The following is a 15,915-nucleotide window of genomic DNA, read 5'->3' as shown; positions in this document are numbered from 1 at the left end:
CAAGGACATTCAGCAATGTGTTAGAGGAGGCCCCTGAAAGAGAGGTCAGGGAAGAAGAGAGAGACTAACCTGGAGGAGGTAGCACAGAAAGCTGCACAGAGAAGGCAGCCTTCAAGCTGGTCTTGGGAGAAGCCCACAAACAGGAAATCCCAAGCCACAGAGAGACGAAAGGGGCTTGAGCTTGTCAGGGTTGGAGCACAAATGGCTATAGCCCAATTGGATTGTTAAGAGAACAGGTACTGGAGACAGACTCCCAGGGTTGGAATCTTGGCCCGAGAACTGACAAACAGTGTTTGAACAAGTTATTTAGCCTCTCTGGGCCTCAGTTACCTCACCTGGACATTGTTGATAATAATACCAGTTCCTGAGGTTGCTGTAGGAATGAAGAGATATAAAGTGCATAGGACTGTGCCTCCTATATGGTTATAGGAGCAGTGAAGATGAACAGCTCTGGGGAGGAGCAGAGACCCATGGGGAGATGCCACCAACAAGGGGCCAATATGGAGTGAAGTTTCTATATTAGGGGAGGAGGTGAGTTTGGACTTTATCCCTTGGCCAATGGGAATTTTGCTTAAATGTTCATGAAGGTATGTTTTATTGTAGTTAAAACTAAAGAGAAGAACTGTGTCTCATACCTTCTTGTCTTCTCAACTGCATCCAGAACAGTTTCTGATGCTCAAGAAGTGTTTGAATAAATAAATACCAGGCTAAAAGATTCTCTCCTCTGTGTACATCGTATCAATACACTACATCTTACTCAAGTGTTCATGGAAGCTTCCCTTACATGTTTCTACTTTTTCCAGACTCACATCTATGAACTCACTCTTCACCCTCACTGTGATCTTTAATCTTTAAAGCTCTCTTCTAATCACCTAGGACATTTGACTCTGAGTGTATGTTTGCCTAAATGTCTGCCTCACAGTCTGCAATGTCAAATATGCGTGCTGTCCCCAAGCCTAGCCTTCCAGTGAGCTCACAGGCCATTCCACTCCTGGGCCAGCGCCATAGCCTCCCTCTGTTCTCACATTCTCAAGCCCTTGCTCGCCGCAAGCGAATTCATTACATTTAGTTGCCAGGATTTACTGAAATTTAATGCTGTCTACCTTCTACTGGGTGCTCAATGCTGCCTGCCAACCGTTTGTCTTTTATGCCTTTAAAAAATAAAATATTACAGACATCTACAAAAGCTATAGAGTTCAAATAACCATTCCAAAGTTATTCTTCATTTGAACATTTCCTGGGCCAAAAACTAGAATGATGTCAAACCCCCGAAGTCCCTCTCACGCCCCTTCCTAATCACCATTACTTTGTCTTTTGGTAAGAATTTCCTTACCTTTCTTCATAATTTTGCCACTTAAACACGCACCATTAGACACTATAATTTAGTTTTTCCCATTCTCTGAAATTCATATAATTGGAATTAAACAGCACATATTGTGTGTTATGTTTATCTGGCTTCTTTCACTTAATATTATGTTTGTGAAACAAAATTGTAGTTCATTTGTTCCCAATGTTGTTTATAAATAGACCATAATTTTTTTTTTTTTTTTTTTTTTTGCAAGGTCTCTCTCTGTTGCCCAGGCTGGAGTGTAGTGTGGCAATCAGGGCTCACTGCATCCCTGACTTTCTGGGCTCAAGTGATCCTCCTGCCTCAAGACTGAAACTACAGGCGTGCACCACAATGCCCAGCTAATTTCTTTGAATTTTAGTAGAAATGTGGTCTCCCTATGTTGGCCAGGTCGGTCTTGAACTCCTGAGCTCAAGTGATCCTCCCACCTCAGCCTCCCAAAATCCTGGGATTACAGGTGTGAGCCACTGTGCCTGGCCAATATACCTTACTTATTTATTTATTTTAAGACAGTGTCTCGCTCTGTCACCCAGGCTGGAGTGCAGTGGTGCGTTCTCAGCTCACTGTAACCTCCATCTCCCGGGTTCAAGCGATTCTCCTGACTCAGTGTCCTGAATAGCTGGGACTCCCAGTGCACACCACCATGCCTGGCTAATTTTTGCATTTTTAGTAGAGATGGGGGTTTCACCATGTTGGTCAGGCTGGTCTCAAACTCCTGACCTTGTGATTCACTCGCCTCAGCCTCCCAAAGTGCTGGGATTACAGGCGTGAGCCACTGTGCCCAGCCTGTCTTGACTCTTTATTGACCTTTTCATGTCCATAGTTAGGCACACCTTGTTTCATTGTGCTTTGGTTTATCATGCTTCAAAGAGGTTGCATTTTTTACAAATGGAAGGTGTGTGGCAGTTCTGCATCAATAACATATTTTTCTTTCTTTTTTTTTTTTTTAGAGATGAGGTTTCACCTTGTTGGTCAGGCTGGTTTTGAACTCCTGACCTCAGGTGATCCACCTGCCTCGGCCTCCCAAAGTGCTGGGATTACAGGCGTGAGCCACCGTGCCCAGTCCAATAAAGTATTTTTCAAACAGCGTGTGCTTACTTCAGATCTGTGGCACATTTTGGTGATTCTTGTAATAGTTTAAACTTTTTGATTATTATTATATCTTTTGTGGTGATCTGTGATCATCGATCTTTGATGTTAATGTCATAATTGGGGATGCTATGAACTGCCCGTATAAGACAGAAAACCGCTTACTCCCCAGCAAAGCGATTCCCTCCCCATTCTCTCTCTCTTTCTCTCTCTCTCTCTCTCTCTCTGTCTGTCTGTCTGTCTCTCTCTCTCTCTCTCTCTCTCTCCTAGGGCCTCCTTATTCTCTGAGAAGCAACAATATTGAAATTAGGCCAATCAACAACCTTACTGTGGCCTTTAAATGTTCAAGTGAAAAGAAGAATCACACATCGCTGACTTTATATCAAAAGCTAGATATGATGAAGCTTAGTAAGGAAGGTGTGCTGAAAACTGAGACAGGCTGAAAGCCAGCCCTCTTGCCCCAAACGATCAAGCTGCGAAGCAACAGAAAAGTTCTTAAAGGAAATTAAAACTGCTACTCCAGTACAGACTTATTGCTGACATGGAAAGTTTTAGTGGTCTGGTTAGAAGATCAAACCAGCCACAACATTCCCTTAAGCCAAAGCCTAATCCAGAGCAAGACCCTAACTCTCAAATCTATGAAGACTGAGAGAGATGAGGAACCTGCAGAAGGAAAATTAGAAGCTAACAGAGGTTGGATCCCGAAGTTTAAGGAAAGAAGTAATCAACATCACATGAAATTGCGAGGTGAATTTCTTCAACGAAGAAGCTGCAGCAACTTATCCAGAAGATCTAGCTAAGATCATTGATGAAGCTGGCCACACTAAAAGAGGGTTTGTTTGTTGGTTTCTTTGTTTGAGAATGGAGCCTTGCTTTGTCACCCAGGCTGGAGTGCAATGGCACGATCTCGGCTCACTGCAACCTCTGCCTCCCAGGTTCAAACGATTCTCCTGCCTCAGCTTCCCAAGTAGTTGGGATTACAGGTGTGCACCACCATGCCTGGCTAATTTTTGTATTTTTAGTAGAGGCAGAGTTTCACCATGTTGGCCAGGCTGCTCTCGAACTCCTGACCTGAGGTGATCCACCCACCTTGGCCTCCCAACGTGCTGGGATTACAGGCGTGAGCCAGCACACCTAGTCAAAACAGAAGTTTTTAACGTAGAATGCAACAGCCTTCTATTGAAAGAAGATGCCATCTCAGCCTCTCATAGCTAGAGAGGGGAAGTCAATGCCTGGCTTCAAAGCTTCAAATGACAGGCTGACTCTCTCATTAGGGGCTAGTGCAGCTGGTGACTTCAAGTTGAAGTCAATGATCATCTATCGTTTTGAAAATCTCAGGGCCCTTAAGAATTAAGCTAAATCGACTCTGCCTGTACTCTATACAGGGAACAACAAATCCTGGATGACAGCACATCTGTATATGGAGTGATTTACGAAAACTTTAAGTCTACTCTTCATTCCTGAGACCTACTGCTTAGGAAAGAAATTCCTTTCAAAATATTACTGCAGGCCAAGTGCATTGGCTCATGCCTGTAATCTCAGCACTTTGGGGGGCTGAGGTGAGCAGATTGCCTGAGTGCAGGAGTTTGAGACTAGCCTGGGCAACGTGGTGAGACCTCGTGTCTACTAAAAATACCAAAAATTACCCAGGTGTGGTGGCTTGCACCTGTAGTCCCAGCTACGTGGCCCAGTTACCTTACCCCACCAGAAGACAACTGAACAACGCAGACCTCAAATTCTACGTGTGAAGAACAACTTGGTGAAAAAAAAACAATATGTGTAATCCTTTTATTTAAACAATGCTCAGCAGAAGACAGAATTAACTTTGTTGAACCGTAATGCAGAATGTAAGAAGCCTGAGGGAAATTCCTTGTTCTTCAAATACAGTCTGTTGTTACATAAGACCAAGTGTTCTGGGATGACGAGAGATTCAGCACGGCACAGAATCATTCTTTCTTGCTAAAAGAGGGCTTAATATTTAGAGGGAGGAAAAAGAGAAATCATAGTCATTTTCTGTTTGTAAAGACTTATTCTCCAAAAGGCAGACATGGAAAAAAATTATCAAAACAAAGAAGTGAAAATATACAATATAATAATGAACCCTATGTTTTAAGTGAGATTCCGGATCTACTGGGTGATCTTGGCCAAGTCAGCTACATCTGCCTGTGACCCAGTTCTCCTTATCAACACTGAAAATCTCTTTATTGGTGCTAATTTCTTTCAAATGTGTGTGCAGTGGACTAATGGGAGAAAAATGTCTGCAAAATGCCAGAGGGTTTTATTTGCAAATATTCAGGTATTCCTTATGTAGAGGACAGCAGATACCTGCTCACTACAAGCACAAATTTTTAACACTTCAACTCCAGGCAGTGAGTGAAAAAAAAACAAGGCTGAATTGTGAAATTGTTATGAAAGGCTGAATGAGTTGTGAAATGTATCGATCTCGATTTCTGGAAACACTGGGCCAGAGAGACACTGTCCATTAATGAGATGTGTGCACAGAGGGAGACAACTTAGTTTTGTTTTCACGTTGCTGTCTCCTAAGAGGAACCAAAGCATGATTGCCCTGAAGAGGTAAAAAGGCTACTTTCCATGACAGCTTTCTGCTAAGGCAAAAATGCAGATAATGCAGTCATCCCTCTTTGGTCTAGGGAATCACTAATACCAGTCAAATATAAAAAGATCGCACACAGCATACAATTCTGGAGAAGCAGTTTACATGGTTATCTTAGTTCCAGTGGCCCCGGGGTGAATTTTCTGTTTTGTGGTCATAAACGCTTTGTAAATACACAAGAATTTTTATAATCAAAAAACAAAAATTAACCAGATGTGGTGGCAGGCGCCTGTGATCCCAGCTACTTGGGAGGCTGAGGCAGGATGGTAGAGGCTGCGGTGAGCCGAGATTGTTCCACTGCACTCCAGCCTGGGCTATAGAGTGAGATGTCATCTCAAAAAAAAAAGAAAGAAAGAAAGAAAAACACTTTAGGCCCGGCGTGGTGGCTCACACCTGTAATCCAAGCACTTTGGAGGCCAAGGCGGGCGGATCACCTGAGGTCGGGAGTTCAACACCAGCCTGACCAACATGGTGAAACCCAGTCTTAAAAAAAAAAAAAAAGAAAAGAAAAACACTTTATTGCTTAGCAATGCTAATGGTCATCTGTGCTGTTGGTGAGTTATAATATTTTGGCTTTTGGAGCATCCTGTTTCACGTTGATGACTACTCACTGATCAGAGTGGTGGTTGCTTAAAAATGGGATTCCTTTGGCAATTTCAGAAAATAGGAAAAAATTTGTCCCGTCAATGACTCTTCCTTTCATGAAGAATTTCTGTGTAGCGTGTGATTTCACCCACAGTGGAACTTGATTCAAAATTGGAGACAATCCTCTCAAACTTTGCCACTACATTGTCAACGAAGTTTATGTAATATTCTAAATTATTTGTTGTCATTTCAACAATATTCACAGCGTCTTCACCAGAAATAGATTCCATCTCAATAAAACACTTTCTTTGCTCATCCATAAGAAGTGCAAGTTCTTGTCTGTTCAAGTTTTCTCATGAGGTTGCAGTAATTCAGTCACATCTTCAGCCTCCCCTTCTAATTGTAGTTCTCTATTTCCATCATGTCTGCACTGACTTCCTCCACTGAAGTCCTGAACTCCTTAAAATCATTCATGAGGGTTGGAAACTCCTGCTAATCTTGATATTTTGACCTCCTGCCATGAATCATGAATATGAATATTCTTTTTTTTTTTTTTTTTGAGACGGAGTTCCGCTCTTGTTATCCAGGCTGGAGTGCAATGGCTCGATCTTGGCTCACCGCAACCTCCGCCTCCTGGGTTCAGGCAATTCTCCTGCCTCAGCCTCCTGAGTAGCTGGGATTACAGGCATGCACCACAGTGCCCAGCTAATTTTTTGTATTTTTAGTAGACGCGGGGTTTCACCATGTTGACCAGGATGGTCTCGATCTCTTGACCTTGTGATCCACCCCCTCAGCCTCCCAAAGTGCTGGGATTACAGGCGTGAGCCACCGCGCCCAGCCCGTTCTTTTTTTTTGAGACGGAATTTAGCTCTTTTTGCCCAGGCTGGAGTCCAATGGTGCGATCTCAGCTCACAGCAACCTCCACCTCCCAGGTTCAAGCGATTCTCCTGCTGAGTAGGTGGGATTACAGGCATGCACCACCATGCTTGGCTAATTTTGTATTTTTAGTAGAGACAGGGTTTCTCCATGTTGGTCAGGCTGGTCTTGAACTCCTGACCTCAGGTGATCCATCCACCTTGGCCTCCCAAAGTGTTGGGATTACAGGCGTGAGCCACTGCATTCGGCCATAAATGTTCTTAATGGCATCTAGAATAGTAAATTATTTTCAGAGGGTTCTCAATTTACTTTGCCCATATACATCAGATGAATCATTCTCTGTGGCAACTATAGCCTTACAAAATGTATTTCTCAAATAATAAAACTCAAAAGTTAAAATTACTCCTTGATTCATGAGCTACAAAATAAATGTTGTGTTAGCAGGTGTGAAAACAACCTTAATCTCCTTGTACATCTCCATCAGAGCTCTTGGGCGACCAGGCACATTGCCAATGAGCAGTAGTATTTATTTTAATTTTTTTGATTGTTTGTTTTTGAGACAGGGTGTCACTCTGCCTCTGAGGCTGGAGTGCAGTGGCACGATCTCAGCTCACTGCAGCCTCACCTTCCCAGGCTCAAGAGATCCTCCCACCTCAGCCTCCTAAGTGACTGGGACTCTAGGCATGTGCCACCACACTTGGCTAATTTTTTTTTTTGTATGCTTTGTAGAGATGAGGTTTTGCCATGTTTCCCAGGTTGGTCTCAGACCAAGCTTGAGCAATCTGCCTGCCTCAGCCTCTCAAAGTGCTGAGATTACAGGTGTGAGCCACCACACCAGGCTGAGCAATAATCTTTTGGTTGGTTTGCTTGTTTCTTTGTGAGACAAGGTCTTGCTCTGTCGCCCAGGCTGGAGTGCAGGGAGCACGATCCTGGCTCATTGCAACCTCCGCCTCATGGAGTCAAGTGATTCTAGTGCCTCAAGAGTTGATCAGTTTTCTTCCGCTAGGGGTAAGGTCACTGGGCCACTCTCTCAAGAGCGTAAGAATATGAATAAGCAGATCCTCCATCATCCAAGGGCTGTTTTTGTACTCCATATCCATATACTGAGGGGTCCACTAGAGGTGTGGAATTATTCAAGTGAGGAATTGAATCAATTTTAGCAGCAATCTGCTGGACTGGTGCAGGGCATCCATGCAGCCCTCGGCCTTCATCCCCACAGAAGCGCTCCGCCCCTACACCAGCTCCGCTATTACCGCCTCTGCCGCTGACGCCACCACTCAGCTACCCAGTCTGGCCTCCCGCTCCGCTTGGGGACCTGTAGCCATAAAAAGCTAATTTTTGTATTGTTAGTAGAGACGGGGTTTCACCATCTTGGTCAGTCTGGTCTTGAACTCCTGACCTCATGATCCAGCTGCCTCTGCCTCCTAAAGTGCTGGGATTACAGGTGCGAGCCACTGCGCCCCACCAATAAAGTATTTTTGATTAGGGTATATATATTATTTTTTAAACACAGTGCTATTGCACACTCAATAGACTACAGTATAATGTAAACATAACTTTTATACTCACTGGGAAACCAAAAGGTTTGTGTGGCTCACTTTATTGCTATTGTGGTGGTATGGAACCAAACTCATAATATCTCCAAGGTATGCCTATAAATGTTAAAAATAGGCTTGTCAGCTTTTTTACATAAACAAAAAATACCTGTAGAAATTGTAATTGTTTTGACTCTGGACGCCAGTCTTGGGGGAGAATTGACAGCTTCACAATATTGAATCTGCAAATGCATGAACATGAATATCATTTTTTAGGGCTCTTCAATTTTTCACAGTAATGTATTATGATTTTTTGCATCTCTTTTGTTACATTTGTTGCCAAATAATATTTTGGATGTTTTTGTAAGTGGTATTTTTTAAACTTTATTTTTCTAACTGCTCATGCTTGTATAAGGAAATATGATTGACTTTGAATGTTATTTGTGTTCAGGTATCTTGCTAATTGTATTTAATAATTATAATAATTGAATAGATTGCTTTGGATGTTTTAATGTATACTATCACTATAATCTGTGAATAATAAAAATTTCCTTTCTTCTTTTCCAATCCATACATATTTTATTAATTTTTCTTCTTGTCTTACTACAATGGGCAAGACTTTCAGTTAAATGTTGAATAGAAGTGGTAATAGGCATTTTGTTGTTGTTTTTGTTTTTTGAGACAGAGTTTGAGTTTTGCTGTTGCCCAGGCTGGAGTGTAATGGCATGATCTTGGCTCCCTGCAACCTCCACCTCCTAGGTTCAAGCAGTTCTCTGGCCTCAGCCTCCCAAGTAGCTTGGATTACAGGCACCTGCCACCATGCTCAGCTAAATTTTTGTATGTTTTCAGTAGAGACAGGGTTGTACCATGTTGGCCAGGCTGTCTCAACTCCTGACCTCAGGTGATCCACCTGCCTCAGTCTCCCAAATTGCTGGGATTACAGGCATGAGCCACTGCACCCAGTCGGGCATTCTTGTCTTATTATTGATGTCAAAGGGTACACACTCAACATTTAACTGTTGAGTACAACATTTATTACAGATATTTTGTAGATTCTTGTATCAGTCTGGGTCCAATCAGATCCATCAGAAACCACATGATAATTTAAACAGGAAAGTTCAGTATAAAAAATTACTAAGCAAAGATAGGATGGTAACTCTAAAGATGTTTAAAAGGTACCCTAGGGCTCTGGGAGAGTACACAAGGAAGAGTGGCTGTCTTCCAAAGCCTGGGGTTCCACTCTTACTCTAGACCATGTGGTTGCAGCACTCTGGTTGGTGGAGAAATTTACTGGACTGCACAGGCTAGAACTGGGCCATAGTCAATGGGCAAGCAGAAAACCACTCTTTAGAATCCAAAGCTGGTGGGTTACTGGGTAGATGTATAGAAGATGTTAGGCTGCCACTAAGAATGGCTTGCTGGGAACCTTGTAAGGGTCATGGGAAGTTAGTTACTGGGCCTGGGTTAATGCTGAAAGATGCTGTGGACTACATATTCTGGGCACATTGCTGGAGTAGATAGAGCATTATCAAATGTCCCAGCACATTTACACCTCTGACCATCTATGCAGCAGGAGGAAGTAAAAGCAAAAACACTTAAACAACAAGAGAGAAATTAAGGAGCAAAGGACACTCAGAAAGCAATTAACAAAATGACAGGAATAAGTGCTCACCTATCAATAACAACCTTGAATGTAAATGAATCAAATTCCCTGCTTAAAAGATATATGCTGGTTGAATGGATAAAAATAATATGACCCAACTATATGCTGCTTACAAGAAACTCACTTCATGTGTAAATTCATACATAGACTGGAAGTGGAGGGATGGAAAGAGATATTCCACGCAACTGGAAACCAAAAGCCAGCAGAAGTAGCTATACATATATCAGATAAAACAGACTTTAACTCACAAACTGTAAATAGAGATGATGGTTATTACATAATAATAAGGAGATCAATTCAGCAAGAAGATATAACAATTATAAATGCATATATGCCCAACATTGGAGCACCCAGATACATAAAGCAAATATTAGATCTAAAGGGAAAGATAAACTGTATTCCAATAATATTGGTAAAGTAGGAGGCAAGACTAGACTCTGAAAGCAGGGTTCAGATGCTAGACCAAATTGAGGACTCACTAAAACAGATTGGGGTTGGCCATGTGTGGTGGCTCACGCCTGGAATTCCAGCCCTTTGAGAGGCCAAGGCAGGCAGATCATCTGAGGTAAGGAGTTCAAGACCAGCTTGGCAGACGTAGTAAAACCCTGTCTCTACTAAGAATACGAAAACTAGCCAGGCATGGTAGCAGGTGCCTGTAATCCCAGCTACTCACAAGGCTGAGGCAGGAGAATCACTTGAGCCCAGGAGATGGAGATTGCAGTGAGCCAAGATCATACCACTGCACTCCAGACTGGGCGACAGAGCAAGACTCCATCTCAAAGAGATAAAATAAAATGAAAAATAAAACAGGTTGGGGTGGAAGTATCTTTCTATAAGACATGCCCAGCAGCCAGGCGCGGTGGCTCATGCCTGTAATCCCAGCACTTTGGGAAGCCAAGGAGGGTGGATCACCTGAGGTCAGGAGTTCGAGACCAGATGGGCCAACATGGCAAAACTCCATCTCTACTAAAAATACAAAAATTAGCCAGGCATAGTGGCACACACCTGTAGTCCCAACTACCAGAAGACTGAGTCAGGAGAATTGCTTGAACCCGGGAGGTGGAGGTTGCAGTGAGCTGAGATTGTGCCACTGCACTCCAGCCTGAGAGAGCGAGACTCCATCCCAAAAAAAAAAAAAGGACATGCCCACCAATGTGCCATGTCAATTTACCATTGCCATGGCAACACCTGGAAGTTACTGCCCCTTTCCGTGGCAACAACTTGACAACCCAGAAGTTACTACCCTCATCCTAAAAACTTCTGCATAATCTGTCCCTCAATTTGCATATAATTAAAAGTGTATCTAAATATGAGTGCAGAACTGCCTAGGAGCTGCTGCTCTGGGCACATTCCCTATGGGTACCTCTGTTGCTGCTGTACACTGCCACTGTCTAACACCACCAGCTTGCCCTTGAATTCTTTCATGGGTGAAGCCAAGAACTCTCCAGGACTAAATCACAATTTGAGGGCTTGCCTGTACTGCATTAGTTAGAGACTTCAACACCCCACTCACTAGATTAAACAGATCATTTAGACAGAAAATCAACAAAGAAACACTGGATTTAAACTGCACTTTCGACCAAATGGACCTAACAGACATTTACAGGATATTTTATCCAACAGCTGCAGAATACATATTCTTCTCATCAGCACATGGAACATTCTTCAGGGTAGACCACATGTTGGCCACAAAACAAATCTCAACCAATTTAAAATAATTGAGATCATATTAAATATCTTTTCTGACCACAATGGAAAAAAAAACTAGAAACCAGTAACAAGAGGAACTTTCAAAACTGTACAAATACATGAAAATTAAACAACATGCCCCTGAACAACAACTGAGTCAATAAAGAAATTAAGAAGGAAATTTAAAATGTCTTGAAATAGGCCCAATGAGGTGGTTCACGCCTGCAATCCCGGGGAGGCTGAGGCGGGCAGATCATGAGGTCAAGAGTTTGAGACCAGCCTGACCAACATGGTGAAACCCTATCTCTACTAAAAAATACAAAAATTAGCCGGGCATGGTGGTGTGCACCTGTAATCCCAGCCACTCAGGAGGTGGAGAATCATTTGAACCTGGGAGGCGGAGGTTGCAGGGATCCGAGATCAAACCACTGCACTCTAGCCGGGGTGACAAAGACTCCATCTCAAAAACAAAAAAGTCTTGAAACAAGTGAAAATAGCAACAAAACATACCAAAACCTGCAGGATACAGCAAAAGCAGCATAAAGAGAGAATTTTATAGCAATAAACATCTACACCACAAAAGTAGGAAGATTTCAAATAAACAATGTAATGATTCATCTCAAGGAACCAGGAGAGTAAGAATAAACCACACACAAAATTAGTTGAAGGAAAGAAATTTTTACAAATCAGAGAAGAAATAAACCAAAAGCCACTGCACTCCAATCTGGGCGACAGAGCGAGACTCCATCTCAAAAATATATGTATACGTGCCACCATGCCCGGCCAGAAATAAACAAATTGAGATTAAAAAAATACAAAAGATCGGCCGGGTGCAGTGACTCACACCTGTAATCCCAGCACTTTGGGAGGCTGAGGCAGGTGGACCACGAGACCAGGAGATCGAGATCATCTTGGCCAACACGGTGAAACCCCACCTCAACTAAAAACACAAAAATTAGCTGGGCATGGTGGCACGTGCCTGTAATCCCAGCTACTTGTGAGGCTGAGGCAGGAGAATCGCTTGAACCAATGAGTTGGAGGTTGCAGTGAGCCGAGATTGTGCCACTGCACTCCAGCCTGACAACAGAACGTGCCTCTGTCTCAAAAAAAAAAAAACCAAAAAGATCAACAAAATGAAAAGTTATTTTTTGAAAAAATAAGCAAAATAGACAAACTATTAGCTAGACTAAGAGAAAATATTCAAATGAATAAAATCAGAAACAAAAAAGGAGACATTACAACTTAGAAATACAAAGGATCACTAGAGACTATTATGAAGAACTATACCTCCTAGATTGGAAAGCCTAACAGAAATAGATAAGTTTTTGCACATATACAACCTACCAAGAAAAAACAGAAAACCATAATGAGCCAGTTATGAGTAACAAGATCAAGTCAGTAATACAGTCTCCCATCAAAGAAAAGTCAAGTACCTGATGGCTTCACTGCTGAATTCTACCAAACATTAATACACAAACAACTAATACCAATTCTTCTCAAACTCTGCCAGAAAATTGAAGAGGAGAAAATTCTTCCAAACTCATTTTACAAAGCCAGCATTACCCTGATAGCAGAACCAGACAAGGGCGTGGCAGAAAAAGAAAACCACAGGCCAGTATCACTGATGAACATAAATCATCAACAAAAATCTAGCAAGCCAAATCCAGTAGTACATTAAAAAGATCATTTACTATGATTAAGTGGGAATAACCCAGGAATGTAAGCATGGTTCAACATAAGCAAATCAATGAACATTTTACATTACATCAATAAAATGAAGGACAAAAACCATATGATCATCTCAAAAAATGCAGAAAAGGCATTTGATAAAATCCTCAACAAACTAAGTCCTCAACATACTAGGTATAGAAGGAGCATACTTCAACCTAATTAAGGCCATGTATAACACACAGCTAACTTAATATTGAATGGAGAAAGCTGAAACTTTCCCTCCAAGAAGTGGAACAATGCAAGGAAGGCCACTGTCATCACTCTTGTTCAACATAGTGCTGGAAGTCCAAGCCAGAGCTATTAGGCAAGAGAAAGAAATAAATTGAAAAGGATGAAATTGTCCCTGTTTGTGAATGATATGATCTTTTTTTTTTTTTTTTTTTTTTTTTTTTTTTAAAATATGGAACGCTTCACGAATTTGCGTGTCATCCTTGCGCAGGGGCCATGCTAATCTTCTCTGTATCGTTCCAATTTTAGTATATGTGCTGCCGAAGCGAGCACGATATGATCTTATATATAGAAAACCCTAAAAGCTCCACCAGAAAAACTTTTAGAGGTGATTTTAAAATTTAGTAAGGTTGCATGATACAAACTTAATATACAAAATTCATAATATTTCTGTGTACCAACAACAAACCAGTGGAAAAAGACATCAAGAAAACAATCCCATGTTAAATAACCACTAAAAAAAAAGGAATAAACTTAACCAAAGAGGTAAAAGATTGCTACAAAATAAAAACAAAAAAACCTATGAAATGCTGATAAAAAAGAAACTGAAGATGTTACATCAAAATGGAAAGACATCTCATGTTCACGAATTGGAAGAATTAATATTGTGAAAATGCCATACTACCCAAAGCAATCTATAGATTCAATGCAATTCCTATCAAAATACCAATGATATTCTTCACAGAATTTAAAAACAAATTCCATAATTTGAGTGGAACTACAAATGACTCCAAGTAGCCAAAGCAATCTCAAGCAAAAAGAACAAAGCTGGAGGCACTACATTACCTGACTAGAATATATATTACAAAGCTACAGTAGCCACAACAGTATGGTACTGGCATAAACACCAACACATAGACCAATAAAACTGAAAAGAGAGCCCAGAAATAAACTCATATATTTATAGCCAACTGATTTTTTAGCAAGGTGCCAAGAATATTCAATGGGGAAAGCACAGTCTCTTCAATAAATAGTTTGGGAAGATTGTGAATATCTGTATTTAGAAAAATGGAATGAGACTACTATTTCTTATTGTATACAAAAATCAACTCAAAATGGACTAAAGACTTAATTGTAGGACCTGAAACTATAAAACAACTGGAAAAAAACTTTGGGGAGACTGACTTGCACAAAGTTTCTTTTTGGGTAAGACCTTAGAAGCACAGGCAAAAAAAGCAAAAAATGGATGAATGGGATTACCTTAAGTTAAAAAGGATTGTGCTGCAGAGGCAACGATCAACAGAGTAAAGAGGCAACCTACAGTATGGGAAAACAATATTTGCAAACTATTCGTCCAATAAGGGATTAGTAACCAGCATATATAAGGGACACAAACAACTCAATGGCAAAAAAAAAAAAAAAAAAAAGGCAAATCATCTGAATAGACATTTATCAAAAGAAGACATAAAAATGTCCAATAGGCATATGAAAAAAATGCTCAACATCAGTTATCATCAGGGAAATGTAAATGAAACCCACAGTGAAATATCATCTCACTCCATTTAAAATGGATATTATCAAAAAGACAAAACATAAGGGATGCTGATGAGGGTGTGGAGAATGGAGAATTCTTGTTCATTGCTAGTGGAAATGTAAATTAGTATAGCCACTGTAGAAAAGAGTATGGAGTTTCCTCACTGCAATTTCTGCCTCCCAGGTTCAAGTGATTCTCCTGTCTCAGCTTCCTGAGTAGCTGGGATTACAGGTGTCTGCCACTATGCCCAGCTAATATTTTATGTTTTTGGTAGAGACAGGGTTTCACCATATTGGCCAGACTGGTCTCGAAATCCTGACCTAAAGAGATTCCCCCTCTTCAGGATCATTAACTTTCTCCAAAAGTGCTAGGATTACAGGCATAAGCCACTGCACTTGGCCTGTTTTTAGGTTATTAAAATTATTTTTCATAAATGAATTTTAAATTTTATCAAATGACTTTTCTACATCTATTGAGGAGACCATATGGTTTTTCTCTGTAGTTACATGATCAGATATGTTAATCAATTTTTTTATTGTGGTAAAATATATGTAACATAAAACTTATGAGGCTTTCTGTACATTTTGATAATTTTTAAGTGTACAAATTCAATATCATTAATTATGCACATGCCATCATTATTACCTAGCTCCAAAATGTTTTTATTACTCCAAATGAAAACTTTCTAGCCATTAAGCTTTAACCCCCTCCATCTCACCTCCTCCCGGCACCTCATAATCTCTAATCTATTTTCTATCTATGAATTTGCCTATCCTAGATATTTCACTTAAGTAGAATCATACAATATTTGTCCTTTTTTGTCTGGTTTATATCAATTAGCATAATGTTTTCAAGGTTCATCTATGTTGTAGCATGATTCAGAACTTCATTTCTTCTTCTGAACAAAACATATATATGATGTTTCGTTTACTCATTGTAATGGTTAATTTATGCACACACTCAGCATGTACAAAGCTCTGTTTTTCTGGAGAACACTGACTAATATATATCCATTCCTTTGCTAATGACAGTTCGGTTGTTTCCATCTGGGCTAGCTATGTACATTCATGAACGAGTATCTGT

The 15,915-nt window shown here is 40.9% G+C and overlaps 1 non-coding gene across 1 annotated transcript; it reads right to left on the bottom strand.

The window, feature by feature from the left end:
• Positions 1-13,524: 13,524 nt before the first annotated feature.
• Positions 13,525-13,631, bottom strand: LOC135272815 (U6 spliceosomal RNA). The gene has a single exon (XR_010340775.1). It is a non-coding gene; the product is annotated as a U6 spliceosomal RNA (small nuclear RNA).
• Positions 13,632-15,915: the final 2,284 nt, after the last annotated feature.

The sequence above is a fragment of the Aotus nancymaae genome, unplaced genomic scaffold (genome assembly GCF_030222135.1).
Source record: "Aotus nancymaae isolate 86718 unplaced genomic scaffold, 86718_ANA_hifiasm-v0.15.2.pri h1tg000131l, whole genome shotgun sequence".
Taxonomy (NCBI): domain Eukaryota; kingdom Metazoa; phylum Chordata; class Mammalia; order Primates; family Aotidae; genus Aotus; species Aotus nancymaae.
The sequence above is the reverse complement of the archived record's forward strand: the minus strand, read 5'-3'. Positions and strand labels throughout refer to the sequence as shown.